The sequence below is a fragment of the Papio anubis genome, chromosome 8 (assembly GCF_008728515.1).
Source record: "Papio anubis isolate 15944 chromosome 8, Panubis1.0, whole genome shotgun sequence".
Lineage (NCBI taxonomy): Eukaryota > Metazoa > Chordata > Mammalia > Primates > Cercopithecidae > Papio > Papio anubis.
The window spans coordinates 86,922,850-86,932,649 of NC_044983.1; the positions used below are offsets into that span (position 1 = coordinate 86,922,850).

Below are 9,800 nucleotides of genomic sequence, written 5' to 3' on the forward strand. Positions count from 1 at the left end.
TAGATTTATTGCTCTATACATTCACCGAAAAATCTCAATTAAATTTTTTTATAGGTGTAGGGGATAAAAATGCAGTTTTGGTACATGGATATATTGCATAGTGCTGAAATCTGGGCTTTTAGTGTAATCATCATCCGAATATTGTACACTGTACTCATGAGGTAATTTCTCATCTGTCACTTATTAGTCTAAAAAGGGAATAAATTATTAGTATTAGTACCATAAAATAATGTTGTGATATATATGACATATGCTAGTTTTACAAAAGTTCATTTGTTCTCTAAGGAGAGAATATGTATTTCACTTATTTTGAGGAATAAAAATGTTAATGACTAGAATTTAGGATAAAATTAGATGATTCCACAAGATGTCACTATTTCCCTTTTAGTGGAAATAGTTTGCCATCAAATTGTATCTAAGATATTTTAAAGAAATAGAAATAAAGTAAATAATGTCCTTTTGTATGAGTGAGTCAACCAGTATAACATACTATCTACAAAGAGACATTCAAATATACAACCCAACCCTGCATGTCAATTTAGATACTGGTGCAGTGTAGCCATCTTAGCAAAGAGCCTGATGTGTACAGTATTGATACATACTTTAAAGAGCGGGATCCATGCACAGTTCAATGGTCTGTTTAGCTCCAAAGAAAAATGTGGGTAAAAGTAATTTTCCTATTAAAAAGTAAGAGTTTCAATTATAGTCTACAAAGCCTCACAACTACCTTATTACTTGCTTCTTTATTCCTAAAATCATTGAAGCTTCACAACTTTATTGACCCAAGTATAGAAGATTAAGTCCCAAAAACACCGGAGAATGGATTTAGAGGAATTTACGGTTCCCCCTCCATTTCAATAACTAGATCAAATATGGAAGCATCAATTTGATTTTGCATAGAATAAGTATGAGGGCTAGTTTTTCCTCAAACCACTTTCATTCTCATGTCATGTTCTATTTTCCTGTCTTAATCTGTTCAGGCTGTATACAAGGTCCCACAGACTGGGTGGCTTAAACAACAGAAATGTATTTCTCACAGTTCTGGAGGCTGGGAAGCCCAAGATCAGGATGCTGGCAGATTTGACATCTGGTGAGAGCCGTCTTTTGGTTTGCAGGTGGCCATGTCTTCAGTGTATGGCAGGGAGCAGACAGAGAGGGAGAGATCCTATTCAGAGGCTCCAGCTTCAAGATCTCCCAAAGGCCCCACCTCCAAATACCATCATATTAGGAATCAGGCTTCAACATATAAATTTGGGGGGGCACAAATATTCATTCCACAGCACTGTCTAGACTACCTTAGCCATAAATCCTTGAGAGAAAATAAACGGGATGGTATAATAAAACACAAAATAGAACATTTAGAATAACTTTTTATTTTTCAGAAGCCCATATTCTTTCTACCAGACATGTTTGAAGACTTCTGTTAACTCAATAAAAATGCAGTTTGGTGACCTGATGTGAAAAGATGACATGGATTAATTCATCCAGCAAAAACTTGTTAAGGTTTGCTATAATTCCATTGTTTTGATAGGGAGGGAAGATGTGAACACATGAAAGATAAGGTACCATTCCTCACGGAGCTTCCGGTCTAATGAGGAAGAAAGACAAACAAGGAAGTGTAATATACTCTCAGGGCAATGGCAGATGTATTCATAGGCTGTAAGTGCAGTAGGCTCACAGTGAAAGTGAGGGTCTGCAGCTCATGTTCAAGAAGTCCTAGTTGCTCGTTGAGTTAGTAGTTTTACTCATGACAGTTCACTTGACATTAGAATAAACCACCCAATGAAGAACATGTTTTATAGATTATAAGGCACATACATATACGTTAGTACATCTAAGATATTTATTTCAAAATAATGTTTTATTCAAGCAAAAGTGAGGATATCATTCTTTTTAGAGGTTTTTCTAATAAATTCTTATGCTTAAACCTTCCATCTCGGATTGAGTTTGGAAACACATGACTTTATGTTCTCTACCCTAAGTAATCTATTTATTTCAATAACATAAATCTGAATGTTTCATTAGAGAAACAAATTGTGAGCAAAGAACAGTATGTTGAGGCTTCTTGTCCTTTGTAGATGTCTAATAGATCTTCATATAAAATAGAGTGTTTTATAAAATAGAATTATTGGTCATCTCACTGAACTTGCATCTCTACTAGATAATTGCATAGATTGATTAGCATTTTAGTAGGAAGAAATGACAATTTTTCTCTTCAGAAAGTAAAAAGTGTTTTAATCTTTAATTAAGGAGAGGACTTGTTGTTGTTGTTGTTTTTGAGATAGAGTCTCGCTCTGTCCCCCAGGCTGGAGTACAGTGGTGTGATCTCAGCTCACTGCAACCTCCGCCTCCCGGGTTCAAGTGATTCTCTTGCTTCAGCCTCTAAAGTAGCTGGGACCACAGGCACGCGTCACCACACCCAGCTAATTTTTGTATTTTTATTAGAGACGGGGTTTTACCACATTGGTTAGGCTGGTCTGGAACTGCTGACCTCGTGATCCACCCGCCTCGGCCTCCCAAAGTACTGGGATTACAGGCACCCAGCCAGAGAGGACAATTTTTATTTTAAAGTTTGGCATAGTTGATATACACAGATTAGAGTTCTCCTTTAAATCTTTAGTAGTTTCAAAAACTGACAGAAAATGCCAGAAGTCTTTAAAGAATAAATAAAGAGGAGCAGGAAGCAAGAGGAAGCCAAATTTTCAACTCTAGATATTGGTAATATTAATTATGGGATGTATATAGAACGGAGTAGTATGCCATTGTTAAAAATTATTTTGTGTAAGGTTAGTTAATAAAATAAGTATATTTATGGTATGCTTTAAATGAAAAATCACATTATAAAGCTAATTATTGTATGATTTAAATTTGTATTTTGGAAACCCTGTGTACTGTTTTGCTAATCTGTACCTCTTTAATTTTGTAGGAGTAATTTATTACATATTCGAAAAAAGAAAAGTAGTAGAACTGGTGTTTGTGTGTCTTCTCTTTATTCTTTTTAAGATATGACTGCTGTTTAGTCTGCTTTATTTTTCATTCTGTCATTATTTCAAAGGGAGACACTCTATCCTAGAGCCTTTGTATATAGTTATCTCGTGAGTACCGTAAAAGTATTTATTAGTCATTTTTATTTCAGTGATAACAATTGTTAATTATGTTCCTAAGGGAAAGAAAAATGCCTGAGGCCTCAAGTCACAAAATTATCAAGTACTTACATTTTCGGGGAATAAATGCTGAGATTGCATGCAAGTTTCATTTTTCAAACTAATGTTTGTCCCAAAACCTCCAGCACGGTAAAATCCATTCCCCGTAGGTGCTTCTCAAAAGCTTCCATTGCTACTTAAACTCTAAACTGCCTCCTCCTGGCCTTCCTCTCTCTAGGTCTCTCTCTTTTATTCTTCCTAAAAGCTGCACTCTCTCTGACTGTGACTTTGATATTAATTGAAGTCCATTGTATTTCCTTCTGGAGGTTATAGGACCTCCTGTAAAGTGTTTGAGCCTACCTTGTCAGCAGTGGTGGCTGACGCACTTCTCTGATAAGTTTAATCTCACATCTCATGATTATAGAATAGTAGCAGAGTACAAAGGCAGCCAAAATATAAGGAACATGATTAATAAGAAAAATATTACCAGCAGTGCAACTTCCATGTGAAAAACTTACATGCTCACACACCACTCAACTAAGAAACACAGTTCATTTGATGCAATACTGGTGAAGATTGGAGAATGTCCCAAATTAATCCATATATTGTTTCCTGGCTCTCATTCTTCAAATTTCAGAAGGCAGTTATGATTTTCTTTGAATGATTTTAAAAATTTTATTATTTTGACTGTAACTCAAATTATCTGCCCTAGTGTAGTGAACCTCACTTTGGGTCTCTATGTATTGGCCCAGCCGTTGTTTTATGAACTGTGATTGTGAAGGGGCCATCCATTTACTGACATGACCCCAGTATACACTCTCTCCACTGAATATCACCTGAAGCCACAGCCCTGGGTACCCTGTGAGTCACCAGTTCTACCATGATTGGTTTCAAATATGAATATACAACCGTCATGACTTTTATAATAAGAAAGTAATTTATAAAAGCTCTAAATGTGATTTCTGTCTTCCAAATCTATAGCTAATTTTTATCATGTTTGAACACGATGGAAATTATCCTTCCTCAGTGTGATCACATTTGCTTTCCACCGTTTTTCTTGCTTTGTGGATTTCTACATACATACTTGTTTCTCTGTTCATGTGTTTTTGTTCTGTTTTCTTATTTTGTTTTATATTGGAACATCTAAATATTTGAGCATGGATTCAGAACTATTTCACATGGAATGAATACTTCAGGTTTGGAACGTCCGTTCCTCCAGCAAAGGTTTTCTGAATTGCTCTTCTCCTTTTCGGTGTGTTTTTCACACATGAATTGAGATCTTTCACAATCTAATCACACAGAACTTTTTATCAGTTTCTGGAATGTGATATGGTCTCCTCATTTCTTGCCAACCTGTTCCCTCAGCCTGAAAATTTTTCCCGACTTCTCACTTGGCCTAACTCCTACTCTAAGTTTTAACGTTGGTTCCTTTGTTAAAGCTGTCTCTCCCCATTCCTCCCTCTCTCCAAGTCCCTCCAAAAATACACAACATAGACTTAGAAACTTACAGAAAGAGTTCTCTATATCTGGGCCAGTTTGGCTGCTTCTGTTTAGGAATCTAGACTCTATCTCCTCTGGCTGGTGGGGCTGGAGGTGACCTCCCAAAGTTGGAGATGGGTGCAGCAAGGAGGTCTTTCCAGCATCCTTCTTTCTCCTCCGTGCAGTACCCACAAGGAGGCCCCTTCTCAGCCAGAAAAAAAGGTGATTACAAGAAAGATACTTTGAAGGTGGCCTAGTCAGAAAATCAGAGTAAATTTATAACCTGGTTATCTAAGAAATGAACATGAATGTCTCTTATCTGGCAATTACAGCTGTTTCAAACTTACTTTTTGATTCCTTCCCCAGTGCACTCATCATCAAATCATTAATTCCTTTTTCTGAAACACCCCTTCTTTTCTGTTCTCCAAGCCATTGGCTTAAAATATCTCCTTTTGCTTTTGTTTCTTTACAAATATGCCATCATTTAAAAATATTCCCATGAGTTACTGTTCTCCTTACTGAACTTCCTCTTGAAGCTCTTTGTTATCCTTGCTCCAAGTCCTGACTGAGTGTTCCTGAGGCCTGTGGGAAGGACATCCCTGCAATATCATCCAAGAATGCCCTGTTGGTGCTCTCAGTTATTGCAGTTATTATTTCCTCAATCCTGTGCCTTCCTCTCTGTGGGTTTAATCATTAACAACAAAATGTTGTTACAGTTCACCCTCAAATAGCTTCCTAAGAAAGAATACATAGGTAAGATTTCAGAGACAGCGCTTGTCTGTAAATGCTTTTCGTGTGTGTGTGTGTGTGTGTGTGTGTGTGAGAGAGAGAGAGAGAGAGTGTCTCACTCTGTCACTCAGGCTAGAGTGTGGTGGCACTATCTTGGCTCACTGCTACCTCTGGCTCCTGGGTTCAAGCAATTATCCTGCCTCAGCCTCCCAAGTAGCTGGAATTACAGGCTTGTACCACCACACCCAGCTAATTTTTTTTTTTTTTTTTTTTTAAGTTTTAGTAGAGAGAGGATTTTGCCATGTTGGCCAGGCTGGTCTCGAACTCCTGGCCTCAGATGATCTGCCTCGGTCTCCCAAAGTGCTAGGATTACAGGCGTGAGCCCCTGTGCCCTGTTTGTAAACGCTTTTAATACTGCTGTCTGCTGATTAATGGTCTGGCTGGGCATATAATTCTAGGTTAAAATTTACTTCCTCTCCAAAATTTGAGCATATTCTTTATGAGCTTCTAGCATTGAAACTTGCTGTTAAAATGTGATATGTCATATGCCTCTCCATTCCTTTGTAAGGTGATGTTTATTTTCTCTGAAATTTTAGTTACTCCTCCTTACTCCCTTGTAAAATTTCACGAAAAAAACATGCCTTGGTGAGATCCCCTTTCCATGGGTTGCACTGGGCACCTGATGAGCCATTTCAATTGGTAGCATAATGTACATACACTCTGGGAAATGTTCTTGTATGAGTGCTTTTATGATGAATTACATTTAATATTTAAGAGTGAGGGTTCTAGAGTTCTGAAGCATTTACATTAGGTAGTTTAAAAATCTTTTTCTGCTACTCAACTTCTTATCTAAAAATTAGTATAATAGTATAACCTACTTCATAGAGGTCCTCTGGATTAAATAAAAGAGGATGTGTAGAGCCCTTAGAATAATGTTAGTCATCCATTTTCTATTTTAGACTTGAGTTTGAACATAGTGGATTGTGTTTTGTATGGAAGATATTATAGTTCACCAAAGAGAGATTAAGCATGACAAATCAAAGAGAAATATAATATATCAGAGGGAATTTGGCTAAGGAAATGAGGAAACTGTTGCAGTTTTTAATTTCCTGGGCTTTGTTTCAAAGTGCAATGGATGAGTTAACCAATATTCACTGAGTGGAGGAAGCCTAGACTTCCAAATCCAGGCTCTTTTCACAAACTATTTTATAGGGACTTGTAAGGAAAAAAGAGGCTTCATGTACTTCTGTTTATATGAAGTCACATTTATCTAGCTGCCATTTACCACCTTGCCTTTCATGCTCATTGCAGCTGGATAGAACATTTCCAGGTGGTCTCATGAAACTTTTCTATGAAAGTCTCTTTTGATGCTTGGCTAAAGGGGAACCCTCACTTTACATAAGGACTTCACACATCTTTTAGCAGTGCCTGAGGAAGAGAACATAAAATCCATCACTCAGGGACATCATTTGGATTTGTGACTCTCTCTGGAGGCCAATGTGCCCATAAAACAATGAATGGATCAGATCCATTCAAACGTGGAGTTTTTCATTTATGACAGATGTAATATTGATAATATCCTTCATTTAATAAGTCATCCAAGTATAATTCAATGCAAGTTCCTAGTATAAATTACCAGCCATATTCATCTTGTTTGACTGTTTTATAACACTAAAGAGGAGTGAGCACAACAGCATAAAAATTCCATGTTGAAATTCGAAAGGAGAGCTGCTTCTGCAGCAGGCCCAGTTACTCCCCCTTTGAGAAGGGGCACAAATCTGGACTCTGCCAGAAAGCCAGCTCATGTAAGCTCAGTTCAGTCTGACTGTGAGTGATTTGTGGCCAGACAGGTAACAGTGAGGAAAGGAAGGAATTCCTTTAAAAAGCTCTGTTGACTGTGTCCTCTTCCCTTTATCACTACACAGCTTTTCCCCACTGTTTTCCCTGGTAATGGATTTCTGCCTAAGTAACTGTGATTTAGAACATAGACAGCAATGTCTGGCCTTTTTAGAGCATGTAGATTCCTGTGGACTAACATGACCTGAGAATAGCAAGGGGAACCTCACAAGGAATCAAACACGAAATGAAGAGCATATTTTGATGGGATGGGAGTGTCAAATGTAGACATACATATTGTATGCAGTTATTAGATGATATAGAAGTAGGTAGAAAAAATCCATGTGAAATGCAGAGTTAGACCCAGTGTCCTTGTTTCCATCTCTCTTTCTATTTAGCCATCACAAACTGGCTCCATGTTACTAGTAGAACTGCCTCCTCCGTAGCCACCATGGCGTCGTAGTGACCAAATTATTTTTTTCACCGTTCTTGCTTGATCTTTCTGTTGTATTTGACCTGAGTCATCAAATCCATCTTCTTTAAATTTGTGTTTCTAAGATACAGTATATTTTAAAACCTACTATGTCTAAATCCTGTATTTCTGAGTTTCCTTGTTCTGCCTGATTAGGCCCTTTTTTTCCATAATTTTTTCCATAATTAGTAGAATGTAATTATGGATATGGGTGCTCAGGACCATGTTTTTGCCCCATACTCTTTTCTCACCACATTGTTGCAACATGAGAAATGATCAATGTCTTTTTCAAACCATCCATGATCACTTCTGTATGAGTGATTTAAAAATTCATATGTCTACCCCTACTTTGGAAGTATTTGACTCTTCTGCTTTCTTTAGGCCTCATATGAAGTTACCCGTTGAATGATGTTTGTTACGCCTCCAAAATATCTTCAGGAAGGCAGAATGATGGGAGACATCATTGCTGAGAGAATGAGCTTGGTAGTTACCTGAATCATGGCTTTACTCCTGGACCTGGCCCTTGGTAGTTGTGGGTCTTAAGGCAAAGCTGCCAAACCAGCCTGTTAAGCCCTCCAAGGGCTGTTGTGAGGATTAAATTTGATGACATCTGTAAATCACTTCTTATAATTCTTAGCCCAGAATATATCCTCTATAACTTGTTCTCCTGGGTGATATACAATATGAAAGTTATCCTGTGTGATATGCTATATTCAGAAATTCAACATACTCTAAATGTATACATCTAAAATAGAATGTATGATATTTCCCTAGAACTGGCACCCTCACTCAAGTCTCTGTTTTAGTTAGTGGTATCACCTCCCTCCATTTCCTCACCTGAAGTCTCAGTGCATGTGGCTTTCCCTCACGTCAGTACTCCATATGGAATGCTTTTCATAGCCACGTCGTTTTCTTCAGGGCTGCTTTCCAAGCCCACTCTGACATCACCTGAACTATTCCTTTTTTTTTTTTCCCACGTCAGATAGGTAATGTCCTGACATTGTAACAAGGTTTGAGGAAGGCACAACTCATACATGTGCGTGACAACCCATCCACAAGCTTATGAACTAGAAAAAAGATCACTACTCCATTTTTTGCTTTTTCATTTTCCCACAAGGGTGCCAGTTTACCATCCAGCTACCCAATGTTGACCTCTGAACTTGGAATTAATTTTCCAGAGAATAAAGGTGTTTGATAAAGTGATCTTTTTTTTAATTTTATTTTTTTAAATTTTTTATTTCCATAGGTTTTGGGGGAACAGGTGGTATTTGGTTACATGAGTAGGTTCTTTAGTGGTGATTTGTAACATTTTGGTGCACCCATAACCCAAGCAGTATACAATGAACCTGATTTGTAGTCTTTTATCCCTCACTCCCTTCCCACCATGTCCCCGCTGCAAGTCTCCAAAGTTCATTGTATCATTATGATGCCTTTACATCCTCTTAGCTTAGCTCCCACTTATGAGTGAGAACATACGATGTTTGGTTTTCTATTCCTGAGTTACTTCACTTAGAATAATAGTCTCTATCCCATCCAGGTTGCCGTGAATGCTATTAATTCATTCCTTTTTATGGCTGAGTAGTATTTCATTATATATATTTAATTATATATATGTTATATATACACGCATGTATATATATGCATATATACGTGTGTATATATACATATATACATGTGTGTATATCTACATGTGTATATATATACATGTGTATATACATATATACACATATACATGTATATATGTATATATATGCACACACACATACTATAGCTATATAGCTACATATATCCCACAGTTTCTTTATCCACTCATTGATTGATGGGCATTTGGGTGATAAAATGATCTCTATGTGACATTTTAACTCAAAAGTTTTATGATTCTTATTTGTTTTAGGAGTTCACATTACTACTTTTGCCAAAAATCTTAATGTCCAGCTTTAAAGACATTTCCTAATTTGACTACATTTTTTTGAGCAATTGAGCAATTGTATCTTCCCTCAAGCCTTGGTCCTTCCTGTCACCCAACCATGCCAATGTCTTCTGTCACATGCTTGCTCCATTGTTCATACACTTTCCTCATTGTTAATTAGCTCATTTCTCTTCTTGCTGCCACCCATTCTTTAGGAATTTGACAGGGGAGA

The 9,800-nt window shown here is 37.3% G+C and overlaps 1 non-coding gene across 1 annotated transcript; it reads right to left on the reverse strand.

Moving 5' to 3' along the window:
* Positions 1 to 8,635: 8,635 nt before the first annotated feature.
* Positions 8,636 to 8,739, reverse strand: LOC116268773. Its single transcript, XR_004175938.1, has one exon. It is a non-coding gene; the product is annotated as a small nucleolar RNA U13 (small nucleolar RNA).
* Positions 8,740 to 9,800: the final 1,061 nt, after the last annotated feature.